Below are 22,759 nucleotides of genomic sequence, written 5' to 3'. Positions count from 1 at the left end.
AAGTATTATGATTAGTTGCATCTGGATTTTCCACAGACTGCACTGTCCCTGTCATGTCTACTTATAAGGATATTTTCTTACCATGCAACATGGCTGACAGTCACCCTTCCCCCAAAGGTACATCAGTCACAAACATCCTTTTATAATAATTTTTAATCAGATTCTACTGTGATTTCTTTATCTGTGTCTTCTGCCGTTAAACCCCATTTCCTCTGACAAGAATGGAAAAGCTCTGAACATATTTTGGAAGAATGTTTATTGCATTGCTACATTAACTTTTAGACTTTTCAACAGCCAGCCTCACCAGTTAAAAACCTAACTGGCATATTCTGGGTAATATGAGAAAGTTAACTGCTAATTATTTCTTCTGAGGTTAAAGCTTTGGATTCCTTAATTGTGTCTGCTTTGCAGGCAACAAAACATTCCATAAATTGATCTTATGACTTTTCTGATGCTTTATCAAAGGCAGACACCACTGGTTCAGCTATGAGAAGATTTACTTTGTTATAATCCCAAAATTTATCAGAAAATGTTAAAGTTTGGATTTTAAATTCTCCCCAAAGATATATTATCTAGGTCCTCTCCTTCTGAAGTCTTTAAATGATTAGATGAAAGAAGGAAGCTGATCAAGGGATTACTCAGATTTTTCAGTCCTCCTTTTAAAAGTTCAATAAACACATTCCTTCCTTTTCACTACCCTTTTCCAGGAAATAAAGTACACAGTCTTCTCAAAATTCTAACTAAAAGAATTTCAAAATGTAGTGGCAAGGAGGCTTAGGTGCACGGGTTAGCATTGTCGGCTCACAGCAAGAAGTTCTCCCATTCGATTCTCGGCTGGAGCACCTTCTGTGTGGAGTCTGCATGTCCTCCCCATGGTCGAGTGAAATTAAAGACATGCAGGTAGGTGCGAGCATGAATGGGCATGCCTTTGTTGAAGGTTGGGCGTCAGACTGGAAACTCGGCACCACAAAAAAATCCAATGCCAATCGTGAGCAGATTGGAGTTCCGCTGTGGCGACCCCCTAACTGGGAAAAGCCGAAAGTCTTTAGCAGCAAGGAGGCTCAAAAAAAGGGGAGCATCCCAGATTCAAAGATAGTCCAAAAAGACTAAATGACTACTTGCTTCTTCAATCTCTTCTACCCATCCTGGCAAACGTAAAAATCTTTTCTTCAGTCTAGGCCTCCATTTTCACATGTGGCATCACATTTTCAAAGATAAGTGGGTTCTGAGTCTCATCAAACAGGGCTACAGATGGCAAGGGAAATATCTTTTGCTAATGAGGGAATTCATCTTAAACCTGCAAATCAGATACCCATGTTTCCTCTATTTTAGAGTAAATGTTTGAACAGGCTGTCATAGAACATCTGCCCTCACCTCAGGTGGGCAAAGTTTTTATTCTAAGATATTTCTGCTGCCAAAAAAGACATCTTTGAGATCAGTCCTGAAGCTCTATTTTTTATATCTTTTTTGTCAAAATTCCAAAATTCAGAATGCTACCCTTCAAACCCCATTATCTCTCATACCCTCCAGAGGCTTCATTGTAGCATTGAACCAAAAAGATGTTTATCATTATATTCTGATTTTCAAAAAGTTATTATTTTTTCTTTTTTTTTTTTCTTTTTTTTTTAATTTTCTTTGGCTAGCTCACATTATCAGTCCTCTATCTTACCATCTTGGCTGTCCACTGTACCAATGATATTTACAAAGTTGATAGCCCCAGCAATTGGTTATTGTAGTCTTTAAGGCATTCACACCTTCCAATATTTTGCAAATTTCTTATATTTGCAGAGGCATTTTCTATTGTCAGGATTCTCTGGCAGTAACCTGAAACTCCTGCTCATTTTCCAGATTTATAATGATTGCTTATAAGGTAGCAACTCAGCTCAGTTTAACTCTTTAGTCTTCACATTTACAATTAGAACAAAGTTATGTCGCAGGAAGCCAAGCAGAACCAGGACAGATCCTGACAAATGGAAACTGCAACATAGTTTTTATAGGTTCGTAGGAAGGTACTAGGCTATTGGCCCAAAGGCCTACATAAGCCTAGCCAACAAGGTTTCCTGGCTTACGCCACCCAAGAAAGTTATTTTCCTGTGCCACTGTCGAGCAGAGACACAGAAGTGATTCCCGGGGTGTATTTCCTATTTCGCAGCTACTCATCAAGATTTTTCTTGAAGAGTTCAAATGAAGAACTTTGCTTGACATAGATGGGTAGCCTGTTCCAGAGTATGGGAAGTCTCTGGGAAAGGAATCTATCCCTCCAGCATGTCCTGTTTATTGTGGTGACAAGGTTTAGGTCCATAGAGCGTGTAGCTTGGAGAGATTGGGATTTCTTTAGGTGTAGCATGTCCAACAGCTCTGGGTTTGACACAGCTTTATATGTTAGGCAGAAATCTCCTCGGAGTAGGTGATATGCTACGGAGTAAAGCTGGAGTTTTTTGAGGCGGTCAGTGTAGGGCATTTGTTTGAGGCCAGTAATGCTCTTTGTGAGGTACTTCTGTGGACTTTCCAGCTGCTGCAGATGTCTTGTGAGGTACATTCCAAAAGGGGGTTGTACTCTATAAGGGGTCTATGAGTGTTGAGTAGAGGGGAACAATGACCTCTTTTTGCCTGGATGAGAACCTTTTTATGATGAGGTGAGCCACGTAGAAGGACTTCCTGACTACTGTGGCGATGTGACCTTCAAAGGAGAGACTACTGTCCACCTGGGTCCCAAGGTCTCTTATTACGCATTCGGTGTTAAGTAGATTGCTGCCTATGTGGTAGTTCATGGGTACAGAGTTTTTACCAAAGGGGATGACACTGCACTTTTTGACATTGAGCTTGAGGCCATGGCTCTGACACCAGGCATCTGTCTCAGCGAGGCCCTTCTGTAGGATGTCCACATCATTTGGGGACTTGACTATGGCTCCTAGTTTGCAGTCATCTGCAAACTTCATTAGCCAGAGGCTTCTGTGTTAGCCTGTACTTCAGAGAAGTAGATACCAAACAGGAGAGGTCGAAAGCCTTGGCGAGGTCAAGATAGGCTGTGTGAACTAACTTACCTTCATCTACGGCTTTGGTGACTGCCTCAGAGAAGGCGATCAGGTTCAGGAGACATGATCTGCCTTTCACAAACCCGAACTGGGTGGGATCCAGAGTTTGGTTGTTACCAATGCCTTTGTTTATGAGTTCCGTGATGATACGTTCCATGGCCTTGCAGACCAGGCTCGGCAGGCTAATAGGTCTCTAGTTCCTGGGATCAGTGGTGGCTCCCCCTTTGTGTAGTGGGATAACTGTTGCTGTGCACCATTCAGTGGGCACAAAGCCTGATGTGACGCTATTATTGAACATGGTGCTTAAGTGGGGAACCAGTTCGTTCTGAAGTTCATGTAAAATGCAGCCTGGGATGTTGTCCGGTCCCATGGATGCTGTGTTTTTGGCTTTAGAGAGTGCAGCTTTTACCTGTGTAGTTGTGATTACAGGGACTCTGCATTCCTCCTGTATTGATATGGGCCCTTTAAGGGGTGGGGGGGGTAAAGTTAGCACTGAACCTATCTGCCAGGATGTTGGCAATATCAGTTAGTTTGGTAATTTTCGTGCCTTTGTGCTGTAACTCAGAGCAGATCTGGGTGTTGCCATCGAGATTCTTGACATAGCTATAGAATGCTTTGTGGTTGTCCTTGGAATTAGTGGCAATTTTGTTTTTGTAGCTAGCTTTGGAGGATCTTATAAGGGATCTCAACTTCTTACTGAGGCTGACCAGGGAGCTCCTCCACTCATGGGAATTTACTCTCTTTTGCAACAGTTTCTTCCTTCTGTTGTACAGTTTGTTTATGTCAGGGGACCACCAGATTGGCTTCCTTTTTCTGGAGGATAGCATCTTGGTTCTGTTTGGGATAGCAAAATCCATGCACTCGTGTAAGTGCTTATAGAGTGCATTTGTGTAGGGTTCAGCAGTTGTAACTGTATTGTCCATCTGCATGGGTGTCATGAAGTTCATCACTTCTGTCTTAAGAAGCATGAAGTTGGCTTTGGAAAACTTTTTTACTGTGGTTTCCTTAATGGGGGGTGGGGGAGGGATGTGGATATCAAGGGTGATTAGCTTATGGTCGGATCAGACCAACAAGGTGTTGACTTCAGGTGTGGAACACCGGTCACTCATGTTGGTAACGACTGGGTCTAGGATATTGTTTCCCCTGGTGTGGGTGTGGATAAGTTGATCCAAGGCATTGGAGTTTATGAATTCCAGAAAGCGTTGAGCTAAGGAGTTGGTACACGAGTAGTTTTCCCAGTTAATGGAGGGGTAGTTGAAGTCACCCATTATTAAGGTGTTTGGTTGAACACTACTTTTTTCCAGTACATCAAGAAAAGAGGAGTGGGAATCCTGGGGCATGGTGGGGGATCTGTAGCAAGCTACAATTTGGATTGCAGTTTTGCCCAGAGTTAGTTGCACTTGGATAACCTCGGATGCATTATGCTTAGCAACTAGCCTGGAGGTGTGGATAATGAATATGGACACACCTCCGCCTTTGGTGTTTCGGTCCAGGTTACATGGCCAAAAAGTGTCGTATGCATTGTAGCCTGGTAGTGCAGGGGTGATCTCTAGAGCCTTGAACCAGGTCTCAGTCACTGCACAGATATCGATGTTCTCCATTTTAAGGAGTGCCTCGAGTGAGTGCATTTTGAAATTTAGACTTTTAACATTGAAGTTTGAAGCTTTCTCTCTTAGTCTTCTATCAAGGTGCATCTTTTGCCATGTCTAGTTGTCTGCCCTTTGATCCCAACTCATTCGTCCTATCCTCGAATCAAGCAGTTTCTGAAATGGGTTTTACTTATGTAAACCTCATAAGTTTCCAGAAACTGATCCAGCTGTGTGGAACACCTAAAGCAGATCTGTTGGCCTCCTTTCAAAACAGACAGTGAAAGAAATTCTGCTTCAAGATTCTTTGCAAGCAAACCTAGAAAACAGATGATTTTTTCATTCCCATGGACAGGAATGTTCCTGTATCCCTTTCCAACCTTTAAAGCAATACATAGGGTCCTTTTAAAATTCTGAGGGACTCTTCAAAGATAGTGCTTGTGGCACCATTTTATCTGAGGTTCTCCCTTCATTTGAAATTGGCTAACAGCATTTGCTTCAAGCTTCCTCCCAAACTGAATTTACATACACAAGGTAAGGGTTGTTTGGTACACCCCAGTCTGAAAACAATGAATATGACTGCCTGATTGATAGAGTTTTTAAATACATTTAGGCACTATTTCCTGAATATGTGCAGTAGGTTTTATAGTAGGAAAAAAATGATACTAGAAATTCATATTTGTGCAAGTGGACAAGATTTTCTAGTAGGGGCCAATCTGAAAACTAGGATCCCCTCTAGTATTGTCTACTTCTGGTTCTGGATTATCTGTACAAGCTATTATCATATGCTTTCTCTCTTAGTATCCTTGAATCAAGCAGTTTCTGAAATGGGTTTTACTTATCCATCCACCTAGGAAACAGGTGGTTCCTCATTGGGATCTTTATTTTATTATTTTATTAAGAAACTAATGCTTCTTCTATTTGAACTGGCTCATCAAGCTGACATGAGGTTCCTAACATGGAAAACTGTGGTACCCGTTGCTCTGACTTCTGCAATAAGAATACCGGAGTTGCATGCTCTTGTGGTCAGTTAACTCTATCTCATTTTACATAACAACAGGGTTTCTTTGATAATTAATCCTTCTTTTATGACTAAAGCTGCTTCAGATTTTATCTTAAGTGAGATTATTAATCCCCCAGTAGTCTTTCCAGAACTTAAAAACAAGGGAGAAAGAACATTACATTCTCTGGATCTCCACATGTAGCTCAGATACTTCTTAGACAGAATTAAATCCTTCAGGAAATCAAATGAGCTGTTTGTCTTCTAGGAAGGTAAGAAAAAAGGGCTACCAATGCAAAAGCAGAGAATTTCCAGATGGTCATCACAAGCTATTTTTTTCTTGCTATGCTCACCATAAAAAGCCACTTTCAGGTAGGGTCAAGACTCATTCTACAAAAGCATTGGCTTCTTCTGTGGTTTTCTGGAAAGGGTGGACTCCAGTAGCATTCTAGCTTTTATCTAAGACTTGGAAGGTGTGGAATTGTAATTAACTAGCTTTAAAAGAAAAAAAGGAAAGAGAATTAAATTATTTTACTTATTTGAATTCTGCTTAAATATTTAAGTGCAGTTGTACTACTTTGTACTTTTCTGCTCTGTTCCGTCTGATGGCATTTTTGGGGGGGTTTGTTCTGGAACATTAGTTATTCTGCACTTCTATTTCCACAAGCAGAATTGCTTGGAAAAGCTATCCGTTTGTATTTCATACCCTGATGGGCCAAAGTCCTGTAGTTTAATTCACAGTTGAGGCAGAACTCCATACTACTACCAGATTTGTCGCCTTAATAATTTATTACTGCATTTCTGCATAACGAATTCAAAACTGAGAATTGTCTCTGCCCCAGTTTGTGTTTCAGTGCTTTTATGTTCTGCTTATCATTTACCTGTTTGCATTCTGTGTCTGCCCCATCACGCACTAACACATTAAGCTAATGTTTCTGAAAGAGCTCCAATATTGCCTTTATTTGACTACAGGCCTCTGTAGCTAGCCTGCTTGCTCCTTGAAACTCTGCTACCCTTCTGTTGTTGTTATTTTATAAGGCTATGCCTCTGCCCTTCCCCCTTTATGAGTATCTGATTCCCAAAGTCCCATCCTCCACTCTTTAATTGCACTTGACTTTTGTATAAGCTACTTATATACTTTTCCCACCCATTGTTTTCCATAGATCCATGATACTGAGTGCCCACCAAGAAAATCAGTATTGCTCTTGAGTAAACCTCCTTTAAGACATACCGTCTCCTGCTCATTTTCCTAAAGCTGAGCAAAGCTTGTTGTCCTAGCCTGTATTCCAGAAGTGCTTAATTTGTATCCAATGCCATCCGGGCAAGTTAAGTATCTTTGATAACTAAATCACAGTTAAGTTATTCTGAGTGATTTTTTTCCTTGCTTTTATGTATGCATTTCACTGAATATTTTGGAGAAAAAAAGGACAGTTAGCACATATAGCTTTAAGCAGAACCTAGAACAGCACCTAGATACCTCCTGGCTATGTTCTTTTTAATAGCCTGACTGTCTCTCAGATCTCTAGACCATCATCAACCCCTACCTTTCCACCTCTCCTACCTTATCCTGTAAATGTAAATAAAGTGTATCTATATTTATAACTGTATACTGCTTTTCATCACTCCTTTGTAAATGTAATTTGTATATTGCTATATATACTAATGCAATCTGTTTGTCATTACACATTACTCCTAAAGAAATAAAATTGTATTAACTTCTGCCTTGATGGTATTACCCATTGAATTATTCTAAAACCAATTTCTACTGTTAAGAAACTGATTATTCATTATTTGTAAATAATTCTTTATAATTTTTTTGTAACTCTAATGGAGCTTTTCTCCCCGGACCTCCTTTGAAAATAAGACTGACTATCCAGGTAAACACAAGGCAATAAATGAATAAATACATAAAAATGCTCTTCTCACACTGTTACTATCTTGAAATTACCTTCAGCAAGAAATTTCCAACTAGTTGTTTAAGTCATTTGTGTTAGAATTGTACACTGTTTTTTTAACATCAAGAGGACTGTGTTTTTCATCTTGTGGCAGGAGGCATTTGCTTGTTCTATCTGGGTTGGGAAATGCACAAAAGGACTCCTAGTGTAGTCATTTTATTGGCCACAGGGCTCATTATTTAGTTTTCATTTTTTCCGCTATAAATTTTGCAGTTTTGCATGGGTTTGCAATACTTTTACAGTAGCAAACACCTAGAAAGGAAATTTTCTCTGCAGAATGGTCCATAAAACTGTAACCTGTAAAGTAGAAGTAAGTGAAAATACCTTGTGTGCCAACAAGCTTAGAACAACTAGTTGGGCCTCGAGTAGCAATATCTACAGATATAGAATAATTCAGTATTGTCTAAACATTATAGTTAGTAGAATTTGCTCCTGTTTAGCTTCATCTGCCCCAGTAGAGCACCCTTATTAGTCTTCACAATTTAAGCAGCCTGAATGGACTCCTAAGCCCAATAGACCACCCCCTTGTAACTTACACATCAAAGAACTGAACATTGTGGACGTGCAATTTCCTAACGCCTCTGTAGACATCTTGCTGGATATGGGCAACTTGAGACAATGTAGCAATTGTCTCATATTTACTGGCAACCACTTAATCCTTAAAAAAATGCGAGAGGTATAATTACACAAGACCACTGGATGCTAAACGCTTGCATACAACTCAACATCAGGTCATTGAAACCACACACACACACACACACACACACACACACACACACACACACACACACACACACACACACACACACACACAAAACATCTACCTCACATAGTACACAACACACTCATATGCTAATATGTGCGATGGCACTTAAAAGCCATATTCCTAACAGCAAAGACTGCCTAGACTACCGACTGTCAAAGCTATGCCTCAGCAAGCACAAAAGCACTCAGCCAAAACAGCACATAGCACCATATATACTGTCACTCTCAATGGGGGCCCAAACACTAAGCCCCTAAGGCAAGTAAACACACTTTCCTGAACTCTCATCATAGGGACTCTATTGTTAGATATAGTAATACTCCTCTAACCAGACTGAACTGTTAGTTGCTTATTTGGTGCCAAGATCTGCCAAATCATGCATGCAGTCAACAGGTACCAGTGTGATTCCATCATGGTCCATGTATGTGTGAATGACCTGAGATGTACTCCCTTGGACTATATGATGAGAGATAATATGGAATGTTCAGGCTACCTGTCTCATGCTGGTATGAGCCTAGCATTGAGCATTATATTACCAATACTGAGGATGATGCCACAGTATGAGCAAATGATTTATTTCAACAACTGTCTGTTTTTTGGTGTCATTCTAAGGGTATCCAATATTAGTCAGCTAGAAAGGTCATGGTCAACAGACCAGGCTGCTTTATGAAGTTTGGCCTGCATCTGCCCCTCTAGGGTTTTGATTATTGGTAAAGACATTTTCCATCTCCATAGTGTCTTTTTTAGCAATGCCGACCTGATAAGCCTACCAACATAATGAAACAAGCAAATGAAACTATAAATGGTGTTACTGATCAATGCTAGCTGCCTGAACTAGAAACTTAATTCCATACAAGCCTGAATCATCTTGGAAGCCACTGACATCTGTATAGTGACTGAGACATGGTTTAAAATAGCAGAGAGAGCTCTCTGGTTGTGCAGGGGTATAACAGCTTCCAAACATTTACACTAGCTACTGCACAGGAGGGGAACAAAGATGGAGGTGTGTCAACCTACATTCAGAAGTGACTCACATCAAGGCTGGTAAAGCAACATGATGCACTAGAGCTTCTTCAGGTCCAAATAACCATCAGAAATGTCCCGTACCATATATGAGCTGGTGACAGAACTCCCTCTGTGATAAAAGAAAGCCACAATGCCTATGTACAGGAACTAGAATCACTCAGTTTCAAACCCAGTGTCATTTTCCTAGGTGATTTATGCTATTCATCTATAGACTGCTAAATCTACACCCCCACTAGTCAACAAGTACAGAGATTCCTGGACTTTGCCAATACAAATGCCCGGGAACACTTAGTCAGAGTACCCACTAGGGGAGTATTATCTTGGATTCTGTCCTTACTAATAATGGAGCATCTTTCACCATCTCTCACATATTTTCATAACTTGTTAGGTTCGACCATTAAAAAGTCTTCTTCAAAATAAAAATGAAACCAGAGATCACTTCCACCCAAGGTACCTTTAGAATTTTCTTTAAGACTGACTACCTAATCCTAAGTGATACATTTGCAGGCACCAAATCCCCAACAAACCCGATTAAGTGCACAGGATATGCAAATAATTTACACCACTACAACTTTACAGGCATGTAAGCAGTTGTATAAATGTAACTGTAACCCACAGGAAAGTGCAGGGCAAACCCAAGAAAGAAACCCACATGGTAGAACCATAATATCACCAAGCTTTATAATAAAAGAGAAAGAATTTTGACCAAAAGTAAGAAAAGTAATTTCCAAAATGTTTGAGTCCTTATCACTAAAATAAACAACCAACTCAGTAGCTTAATAAAATCCACCAAAGCCAAGTATAAGGGAAAAATACCAAGTTAAAGACAATCACAAGGCATTTTTAGATATATTCATAATATTGAAAGTATAACACAGCAATGTGCTGAGCTGATTGTGAATGAAAAAATGACTGGCTTCAACAATTGGCTAAATTTCTGGTGTCATTCTAAGGGGATCCAGTATCTGTCTGCCTGGGATGAAATGATCGACTGACCTCGATGCTTCGCCAGAGATGGCCTGCACCTGTCACATCAGGGATTGTGGATACTGGCCAAGTCTCTTGCCATCCCTATAGTGCCTTTTTTAGGCAATGTCCTCCACCATAACAGCTGCAAGTAAACAAAATCTGAGGGTTATACTACTCAATACTAGAAGTCTAAATCTCAAAATGCACTAGCTTGAAGCACTCCTTAAAATGGAGAACATTGACATCTGTGCAGTGATCGAGACCTGGTTCAAGGCTCCGGAGAGCACCCCAGCACTACCAGGCTATAATTCATACCACACCAATTGGCCCCTAAACTTGGACTGAAGCACTAAAGGCAGAGGTGTTTCTATATTCATAAAGGATATGCACATATCTAGACTAGTAGCCCAACATAACACATCAGAGATAGTTCAGGTACAACTAACACTGGGTAAAACTGCAATCCACGTTGTAGCCTGCTATAGATCCCCCACCATGTCCCAAGACTCCCACTTCACATTCCTAAACACACTGGAAAATATTAGGGTACACCCCAATACCCTTATACTGGGAGACTTTAACTACCCCTCCATTTACTGGGAAAATTACTCATGTACCAACCCACTTGCTCAACGTTTTCTGGAATACATTAATTCCAATGCCCTGGACTAACTCATTCTTATCCCCACCAGGGGTAGAAACATCCTTGACCTGGTCATTACTAACATGGGCAACCGTTGCTCTACACCAGTAATCAACTCCTCCCTGGTCAGATCTGACCACAAGCTAATCACCATGGATATCCACATCCCAGTCTCACCCCCCCAAAGGAAACCACTGTAAAAAAACTTCTCCAAAGCCAATTTTGGACTTCTAAAAACAGAGGTGGCTAACTTCACGACACCCATGCAAATGGAAAATAGGTCCATGACTGAATCATACACCAGTGCACTGTATGAGCACATAAACAAGTGCATGGAATGGCCATAACAAACAGAACTAAGACACTCACTTCCAAAAAAAAAGGAAGCCAATCTGGTGCTCCCCCACCATAAACAAACTCTACAAAAGAAGGAAAAAAACTATTGCAGAAAAGAGTGAAGTCCCAAGACTGGAGAAACTCCCTTATCAGTCTCAGCAAAAAACTGAGATCCATCATCAAATCCTCTAAAGCTAGCTATGAAACCGAAATTGCTGCTGATTCTAAAGACAACTACAAGGCATGCTATAGTTATGTCAAGAGTCTACATGGTAATACTCAGATTTGCTCTGAGTTACAGCACAATGGCAATACATATACAGAACCAACTGATATTGCCAACATATTGGCCCACAGGTTCAACGCAAACTTTATCCCCCTTTCATCCCCTAAAGGGCCTATCACAATACCTGAGGAATGCCAAATCCCTATTATCATGGCTACACAGGTAAAAACTGCACTGTCCAAAGCCAGGAATACAGCTTCCATGGGACCTTATAATATCCCTGGCTGTGTTCTTCATGAATTACAAAGTGAACTGGCACCACACCTGAGTACCCTGTTCAATTACAGCCTCATTTCAGGCTTTGTTCCTACTGAATGGTGCACTAATATGGTCATCCCACTCCACAAAGAGGGAGCGACTAGAGACTCTGGGAACTACCGCCCATTAGCCTGATGAGTCTGATATGTAAGGCTATGGAGCACATCATCATGGACCTTATAAATAAGGACATAAGGAATCTCCAAACTCTGGAACCCATGAAGTTTGGGTTTGTGAAAGGTAGATCATGCCTGCTCAACCTGATAGACGTCTTCAAGTCAGTCACCAGAGCTGTGGATGAGGGCAAGGTAGTTCACACAGCCTACATAGATCTTGCCAAGGCCTTCAACACCATCCCTCACTCAGGAATCATAGATAGACTCACTAAACTAGACATAAACCCCTATGTCATAAGATGGGTTGCTAACTGGCTCACTGATAGAACCCACACTGGGAAAGTAGTGGACTCAAATCTGACTACCAACCAGTTACAAGTGGTGTCCCACAGGGATCGGTCCTAGGTCCTCTCCTGTTTGGTATCTAATTCTCTGAAGTTCAAGCCAACACAAACGGACTCTGGTTGACCAAGTTTGCAGATGATTACAAATTGGGAGCCATTACTGATTCTCCAACTGATGTAGACATTCTACAAAAAGGCCTCACTGGCACCAATGACTAGTGCCAGAATCATGGCCTTAAGCTTAATGCCAAAAAGTGTATTGTCATTCCCTTTGGGAAAAATTTGGTGACCATGAACTACCACATAGGCGGTAGTTCACTAAACACCAAAGGTGTGATAGGAGACCTGGGGACACAGGTTGACAGCAACTTCTCCTTTGATAACCACATTGCCACTGTAGTCAAAAACACAATACTGCCAAACGGGCCCCTGTGGCTCGAACAGAACAGCGTCAGGAAACTCAGCTCAGGAAATCTGCTGAAACACTGTAGTATATCCAAAAATGCACCAACAGTCAAGCACCAGTCAATGGATGAAAACACAGGTTTAATTCCACAATACACAGGAATCCACAATACATAGGTTTAGCGCTTTCATCTACACCAGGTAGACTTCTTCAGAACCAGATAACACTAATTGCATCAATGTATTTAAAGCAGTTTTGGCGCCAAAAATTCCATATAATACATAGTAAATGATACCTCTCCCTAAAAAGCTAAAAATAGCAATTCTAACTTATATGTTTAAAACACTAACCATAGAAATATACAATAACTGTTGTATATGGATAAAAATATATATGAATATATATAAATATACAATTTACTATGTACAATAAGAGCAATATAATTAATAATAATAATATAAAAATAGTAGTAATGTATAAGGAAATTACCAAGCACAAAAAAGGGGGTTGTTTGTGTATATACAAAATGTTAGCCACGGTCCAATAGTAAAAAAGGTTTAATACTAATGCTTTCATTTAGACCTGGCCATGAAGTGGCATCGCACAAAATCTGCCATTTTGTTTCTAGGCAGGACAATCCTACCTTCCAATTACCCCCATACTCGCTCACCCCTATTTGATCAATAATTAAAAATGTAAAGCAGTGATGGGAACCTTTTTCACTGATGTGCTTACTTAATGCGTTGTTCGTGTCAACTTTTTTGATTTTATACAAGTGTTCATATATACGGGTTTTCAGCTTTCTTTCTGTCTTCCCAATGTAGTATGCAAGACAGCAAGAACAAATAGGCCTTTTCGGTAGCCCACAGCCCTTTGGGGCAATGCTGTAAAATGGGCCCCCTTCCCGGGGCAATTATATTCCCCCCCAAAGCTCCCCTTTACACCAGCCCGTTTTTTTATCAAAGGCCAAAAAAGGAAGTTTGTTTCTGGATTTGGCCCCCTGAAAAACCACTAGCCCCGGTTTTTTCCACACCAGTTTGGAGAACCCTGGCCCCTTACAAAACTCTCCTTTCCCATCCTGGAAAACCCCCAGGGGGGGAAGGAGTCGATTTCTTGGGTTTTTGGGTTTAAAAAAATTTTTTCAAAGCCCAAGTTAAGCCCATTTTAATGGGGGGAAACCCCTTATCCATCCGGAACAAAAACAAAGGTTATTCTCAAATAGTAAAATTCCTCCCATAATATTTTTAAAGTTAAATTAAACATTCCCCAATCTTTTTTACTGGGGGAATTTTACCCCTTTTAAAGCCTAATGAACCCCAAATTTTTTTTCCCCTACCTTGGAAACCCCCCCAAAATAAGGTAATAATGAAAAATTAATCCTTTACTATGTATACCCAAAATTAAAATATTAGTTTTTGGTTTTAAACCCGGTTTTTTTTACAATAGCCCCTTTCCAATAGTTTTTAAAAAGGGTAAATTTGCAAATTTAGGAAACCCGATAAAGTTGATGCCAAATGGCTTTGTTTTAACATTTTTCCTCCTTTAATCTTCCACCTTGTTATGTAGGGTGATGAAACCCTTTCCCGGAATTGGGTTCTTTCCTGAAAACAATTTTGTTATTTAATGTCTTAGTTTCAGCCCTCTTCGCTCCCAATGTGAAAGCCCCCAAAAATTTAAAACACAGCCATTGAATTCCTCCCCCATCCCCCCATTATTTTAAAATTATAGGCCCCCGGGGAAAATTACTTAACAAAAATTTGTGGGGGTGTTAAATACAACCTTTCCCCCCCCCACATCTTTTGAAAGTGACTGAAGTTTTAAAACCCTTTTCCCAACTTTTTAAAAAATCCTCCACCTTTAAATATCCCAGCTTAAATTTTACGTTAATTTTATACCCCAAAAGCTACATCCATCCAATACTGGCTTGGGCCCCAAAAAAATTTTCCAATTTTACCTTCTTTTATCGCCCCAATAAAACAAATTTTTTCCACTGGGGAATCGGGGGAAAATTTGGACTTTCTTTAACTTTTTTGGGGCCCCCCGGCCCCCTTCCCCGAAAACTTTTTTTCCCCCCAATTTGAAAGGGCAGGGCCCCTTTTTTATTTTGGAGTGTCAATTAGCTTTTAACCACCCGGGCCCAAAGGTTTTTTACCTCTCCACCTGTGGAATTTTATTTTTTTATTTTTAAGTATCTAATTAATTTCTTTTTCCCGGATATTTTAAATCACAAAGTTTATAGCTTTTTAAATTAACTAGCCTTTACAAACTTCCACTCACCCCACCATTCAAATCACCATTTTCCATTTGTAAGGGTTTTTAAGGGGGTAATTTTACCGGCCCTTTTATTTAAAATATAAACATTTTTCCCCCGGGTTGATTTCCTTACATTTTATCGCCGTTTTATTTTTGGCCCTTTCCCCCTATCTGTTTTTTCCCCTTTTTCCGGTTTTAAGGGGGGGGCCTTTTTTAATGGCCCCTTTTTAAAAAATTTTTAAAAAAACACTTTGAAGTTTACCTAACCGAAAAGTCTAAGTTCCCTTGTGATTTTGTATCCACTTTTGCCTCAGGGGGTAGCCCCCTTTTCCAACCCCCCAATGGGCGTAAAACAGAATTTTTTGTTTCTATCCTGTCCAATTAACCCTTTTTAAAGACTCATCCGAAAACCTTTTTTTCAATACTGACCTATCCACATTTTGTCGTTTCCCCCTAATCCTGTTCCCATTTCCCCCAAAACTGCAATCTCCTTAGTTTATTGGCCAAGTTTTAATTTTAAAAACCTCTGGGTTTCATCCCGGGGGGAAATGTCTAAAAACCCAAAAACTTACATTTGTCCCCGGTTTTTAGGTAAAAAGTTCCTTCAATGTTTTTCGCCCACCGGTTTAAAATTGTTTGACCCCCCTTTTCTTTTCCTCAAAAAGTTAAACTTCAAATACCCCCCCATTTTCTACACTAAACCTGAAAATGGAACCAGAATCACTGGACCCCCTTTTTTCCCCCCTGAACTACCCCCTTTTTTGGACTGGACACCCTCCCCCCAATTGTTTTCCCGGGAAATAAGGGCCCAAAGGTTTTGGATTTGGGGTTTTTTTTAAACCCCCTTTGGCCCCCTGAATCTTAAAAATTTCAATCTCTCCCCCAACTTCCAGGAAAAAGCCAAAATTTTTAATCCCCCCCTAAATAAAAACCCCCAAATTCCAGCCCCAAACTCAGGTCCCCAATACCCTTTATGGGGGGGTTTAATACCCCCCTTTTTTTGGGGGAAATTCTATTACCCAAACCCCTTTCCAAGTTTTTTAATCTTAATTCCAAGTGGACTTCTTTTAAAGGGTAAAATCCTTATTCATTACAACATGGGAACAAATAATAATCCCCTTCGTCTACCAAATAAACCCATGGATTAATCCCAGTCTCACCCCCCAAAGGAAACCACTGTAAAAACTACTCCAAAGCCAATTTTGGACTTCTAAAAACAGAGTGGCTAACTTCACGACACCCATTGCAAGATGGAAAATAAGTCGCATGATTGAATCATACACCAGTGCACTGTATGAGCACACATAAACAAGTGTCACATGGAGATAAGGCCGCTACCAAACAGAACTAAGACACTCACTTCCAAAAAAGGAAGCCACCATCTGTGCCTCCCAATTATAAACAAACTCTACAACATGTGAAGGAAAAACTATTGCAGAAAAGAGTGAAGTCCCAGGGACTGGAGAAACTCCCTTTATCAGTCTCAGTAAAAAAGAGCCACTGAGATCCATCATCAAATCCTCTAAAGCTAGCTATGAAACTTCAAAATTGCTGCACTGATTCACAAAGACAACTACCTAAGGCATGCTATATAGGATTATAGTCAAGAAGTCTACATTTGTGATAAATACTCAAGGATTTGCTCTGAGTTGCTAACAGCACAATGGCAATACATATACAGAACCAACTGATACCCCTTGCCAACATATTGCACAAGGCTCACAGGTTCAACGCATAGAACTTTATCCCCCTTTCATCCCCTAAAGGAGCCTATCTCCACAATACCTGAGGAATGCCAAATCCCTATTATCCCATGGCTACACAGGGTAAAAGAAACTGCACTGTCCAAAGCCAGGAATACAGCTTCCATGGGAGGACCTTAGCAATATCCCTGGCTTGTGTTCTTTCATGAATTACAAAGTGAACTGGCACCACACCTGAGTAAATTCCATGTTCCGAATTACATAAGCCTCATTTCAGGCTTTGTTCCTACTGAATGGTGCACTAATATGGTCATCCCACTCCACAAAGGGGCTGACTAGAGACTCTGGGGGAACTACCGCCCATTAGCCTGATGAGTCTGATATGTAAGGCTATGGAGCACATCATCATGGACCTTATATAAATAAGGACATAAGGAATCTCCAAACTCTGGAACCCATGAAGTTTGGGTTTGTAGAAAGGTAGATCATGCCTGCTCAGCCTGATGATAGACGTCTTCAAGTCAAGTCACCAGAGCTGGATGAGGAGGCAGGGTAGTTCACACAGCCTACATAGATCTTGCCAAGGAGCTTCAACACCATCCCTCACTCAGGAATCATAGATAGACTCCTCATCAAACTAGACATAAACCCTATGTCATAAGATGGGTTGCTAACTGGCTCACTGATAGAACCCACACTGGGAAAGTAGTGGACTCAAATCTGACTACCAACCAGTTACAAGTGGTGTCCCACAGGGATTGGTCCTAGGTCCTCTCCTGTTTGGTATCTAATTCTCTGAAGTTCAAGCCAACACAAACGGACTCTGGTTGACCAAGTTTGCAGATGATTACAAATTGGGAGCCATTACTGATTCTCCAACTGATGTAGACATTCTACAAAAAGGCCTCACTGACACCAATGACTAGTGCCAGAATCATGGCCTTGAGCTTAATGCCAAAAAGTGTATTGTCATTCCCTTTGGGGAAAATTTGGTGACCATGAACTACCACATAGGCGGTAGTTCACTAAACACCAAAGGTGTGATAGGAGACCTGGGGACACAGGTTGACAGCAACTTCTCCTTTGATAACCACATTGCCACTGTAGTCAGAAAGTCCTTCTATGTGGCACATCTCATTACAAAAGGTTTCTCATCCAGGAAGAAAGAGGTCATAATCCCTCTAATTGTCCTTCATTAGACCTATTATAGAATACAACACCTCATTTGGTATGTACCTCACTAGACACCAACAACAACTGGAAAGGCCACAAAAATACCTCACTAAGAGGATCTTAGGCCTTAGACACATGCCCTATATGGACAGACTCAAAAATCTCCAGCTATACTCTGGCTCTTATCGCCTACTTAGAGGTGATGTCTGCTTGACCTATAAAGCCATGTATGACCCAGAGCTGCTAGATATGCTACACATAAAGAAATCCCAGTCCCTCCATGCCACACGCTCCAGGGACCTAAAAATCATTACCACAATAAACAGAACATGCTGGAGGGACAGGTTCCTAATCCAGAGACTTCCCATACTGTGGAACAAACTTCTCATTCACATCAAGCAGAGCACTTCACTGGCCCTCTTTAAGAGAAATGTTGACGAGTGGATGGGTATTAGGAAGTTCACCCCTGGGATCACTTCAGTGGTCTTGCTTGACAGGAGCACTGGGAACTAACTTTGGGGGCATGATGCCAGAGAACCTTCTTGGGCTAGGCTTATATAGCCTCCAGGGTTGTTAGCCTAGTACACACCTATGAACCTATGAACCTATGTTATCTACACTGAATCAGAAGATATAGTGAACCTACTGGCCAATAAATTTAGTTAAAACTTTACCCTACTCTTCCCATCCATCTGTATGTCAAGATATAACTAAAACTGGCTCACCTCCAGCTATCACAGAAGACCAAGTCCTAAATGTGCTATCACACACCCCTGACAACACTGTTTAGTGTCAGCATCCATATAGGTTTTGTACAAGCAAATGGAGAACAGCAACAATAATTCCCCTGCATAAGGGAAGATCTTCAGCAGACCAAGGCAATAAGAGACCCATAAGTCTAACCAGCCTCATGTGCAAAGCCATGGAAAGACTCATTTCATAATTAATTGATCAGGACATAGGGACCCTCAAAATACTAGACTTATTTGAGTTTGGATTCATTAAGGACAGGTCATGCTTACTCAACCTGGTGGATTTGTTTGAAAAGGTCATCAAACAATGGATGAAAGCAAAACAGTATGCACCCATACCTCATCCTGGTCAAAGCTTTTGACACAATTCCCCACGCAGCCATAGTAGAAAAGCTAAATAAACTGGGAATAAACCCATATTTCACCCACTGGTTTGCCAACTGGCTCACAGAAATAGACATAGATAATCAAAATATGGGAAGTTACCTCTAAAAAGAGATCAGTCACCAGTAGTGTCCCCCTGGGTTCTGTTTTGGGGGCCTCTTCTGTTTGGCATTTACTTTTTTGAAATAAAAGCCAATATCAAAGGACTCTAGCTGACTACATTTGCAGACGACTATAAGCTAGGAGCAGTCATTGAATCCTCAAATGACTTAGCCATACTACAGGAAATTTTCCCTCAAATAAATAACTGGTGCTAAAATCATGGACTGAAACTAAATCCTAAAAAATGCATTATTATATCCTATTGGAAACCATGTATCCCACTGAACTACCACACTGACAACATGCTCCTAAGAGTTGATCCAGTTGTTCAGGATTTGGGAACTTATGTGGACAGTGACCGGACTTTTGACCAACATGCATCAACCTGGACCATGGGTCAGAGAATGCCTTGTATGCTAGACACAAGTCACTGCTTAGCAGTCTGTAGGATACTGAATATAGTGACAGATTTTTCAATTGGTCTATGAAGACATGTTGTTTAGGCCTTGAATCCTTTTATTATGGTATCTCTGTGGGTGTTCCAGTTGTTGCATGTGTCTTGACAGGTACATGCCAAAGGAGACATTATATTCAATGACTGGCCTAGTGAGGGCTGAGTAAAGGAGGACAATGACATCCCTAGATCTGGACACAGTCCGTTTATTTATAAGCTGTGCCATACAGAAGGGCTTTCTTACAATAATAGACACATGCTGGTCAAAGATTAGGTCACTGTCTACCACACATAGATAGTAATCTTGCCTTTGATCATCACATGTCTACAGTGGAGAGGAAATCATTCTATTTTGTGCAATTTATAAACAAAGGTATGGCATCTAAATCCAAGGAAGTCATTCTTCCACTGTATTCGTCATTCATCGGACCTATCATTGAGTACAATACCCCCATTGGTATATACATAACCAGGCATATCCAACAATTGGGACATCTACAAAGGTTCCTCACTAAAAGAATACAGGTGTAAGTAATATATCCTATGCAGACCACCTCAAGGCCCTATCCCTGTATTCTGTCTCCTACAGGCTTTTAAGGGGAGATATATGCCCTGCATACAGGGCATTGTCAGACCCAATGCTGCTAGACCTCCTACAGATCCATAAAACAAATAGCACCAGAATAAACTGTTCTAAAGGCTTAAACCTTACCTGTGATATAAATAGGACCTGCTGGAGAGATAGGTATGTATCCCAGAGACTACCCCGTCTATGGAACATGTTCCCCATCCATTTGGGGCAGAGTTCCTCCCTAACCCAATTTAATTGCAACTTGGACAATTGGATGGGAACCAGAAATTCATCCCTCTTTTTGGCACCTATGTTTCTAATGGACACTGGTAACCTGTAAATGGTTCATCTCCCAGGCCCATGATTACACTTATCAAGGGTATCAGAAATTGTCAAAGATTTGGGATGCATGGCTAGGTTTAAAAAAGCCCTTGTGGTCATTAGCCTAGTAAACACCTATGATATTCCCAAAGTCTGAACAACTGTGTCAGCTCATAGGGGGGTATTGTCAATGTGGTAGTTCCCTGGGGTAGATAACTTCCCAAAGGATAGAATAATGCACTTTTTAGCATTTTGTTTCAGACCATGCTTTTGAAACCAGTTATTTGGTTGAGCAAATCTTACTACAAGACAGCCAAGTCATTCGGGAATTGAATTCCTTAGCGATTTGCCAGAAAACACCAAAAGTTATGAAGAACAGATAAAAATATGAGGCAAAAATCTGGACATTCTGCAAAAAGCTTGACAGTTGAGAGGTATGCTGTAAAGCAGGATTTTGGGGAATAAGACCCACATATTTCTTATAGAGGGAGAAGGGAGAAGGTACATAGCATGCAAGGGAAGGTAAAACTAGTATATAGAAAGACGGCAAAAATAACTCGAGGGTAAGACTGGGAGCAAAAAAGAGAAAACTAAAAAGAACAAATACTCCCAATGTACACAGGACTTGGCTTCAATAAAGTAAAAAAAGGAGTAAGCGCTTTCGCAGACATACACTGTCACTTCATCAGACTAAAGCTTTAAAATGCATCAAATGTTTAAATAGGAATCGGTAAAACCAATTTGTTCCATTTAATTAATCAAATAATATAATTTATGGATACATTCAGATGAAACACAAATAATTTAAAATATGCACAAATTACAAGAATATAAAGCACATATTACATATACAAATATATAAATAAATACCTTTGTCTAAAAACTGATGTTTTAGCCTTTTAAGTTTCAAAAATGGCTTCACAGAAAAGGCACCATTTAGCCATGGAGATTTTTCAGCATCCAACAACAGTATCCATTTCTGTTCAATTGCTTCAACTCTTGTTTCTATATCACTCCCTCATAGACCAGCATTCAATAATTGAATAACAAAAAATTTAAAAATATGTGTTTTATCAGTAGCCATAACATGATTTGCTAAAGCATTATTCAGCTTTTGCTATGGATGCCTTTATTGTTTTCTAATATTCTATCTTTCAAAAGTCGATTTGTTTTGCCTACATAAAAAACATGACATACCTGACAAAAGGCAAAATAAACTATATTAGATGTACGGCAGTCTGCATAATGTTTAACATTAATAGTAAATTTCCTAGTGGGGTGTATATATACATAGAATGAGTTGAGAAATAAAATTAATAATGTGCCTTTATTTTCTTTTAGAAACAATATGTCACTTAAACAGCATCTGTGTAATACAGACAGCAACAATGCAACGAGAATATATGAGACTACTCGAATGGGAACCTTCCCTTGTAGAAGTTGCTCGGGTTGTCGCTACATCTATTCTAACTATGTATATATACACCCCACTAGGAAATTTACTGTTAATGTTAAACATTATGTACGTCTAATATAGTTTATTTTGCCTTTTGTCAGGTATGTCATGTTTTTTATGTAGTTGTTATGTAGGGGGTTGTTCGCTACCTAGTGATTGGATGGTTTTGGTAACAAAAATTGTTAATAATGTTAGCAGTTTTCTCTGGAGTTTTAAATTCGCAAGTTGAGGGGGTGGGGGTGGAGGTTTGGCCAGGGTGGAGCAGTTTTTTTATGCCTGCCCAAAATTTTTGAGGTTTGTTCTGGTGTTTTTGCTGAAGGTGTTGATAGAAGTTTTTTTTTTTTTTTTTTTGTCTAACAGTGTGATTTTCTTGGTATCATTCCTTACTTGTCGGAATATAATATGGTCAAGTGGGTCTTTGGAGGTGCACCATTTGTCCCATGCTTTATTTCTTGCTATGATTTTGGTTTTGGTTACTTTAGAGAGCAAGGGGGCGGTCTTAGTTTTGGCTCTGAGGGTGCGGATAGGAGCATGGGAATCTAGAATGGAGAGGAATTTAGAATTAAAGTAGGCTACAGCATCATCTAGTGGAAGTTCTTTAAGTATGGCCCAATTGCATGCTCTGAGTTCATTCTGAAAGTCAGTGGAGTTCAAGTTCTTGTTGTTTCTGATAGATTTATATAGAACTTGGTGGTGGTTATCTACTTTATGTTTAATGATGTAAGTGAGTAGGTGGTCACTTATATCATCTGGAAGGGTACCCATGTTATACAGGTCTGGGTGATTGTTGATAAGAATCCAGTCCAGGATACTGCCTTTGTAGTTGGATTTATTTATTCTGGTGGGTGAGGATATAAGTTGGGTATA

This window comes from Protopterus annectens, chromosome 1.part2 (genome assembly GCF_019279795.1).
Source record: "Protopterus annectens isolate FY-2018-M chromosome 1.part2, PAN1.0, whole genome shotgun sequence".
NCBI lineage: Eukaryota > Metazoa > Chordata > Ceratodontiformes > Protopteridae > Protopterus > Protopterus annectens.
Note: the sequence above shows the minus strand (reverse complement) of the source record.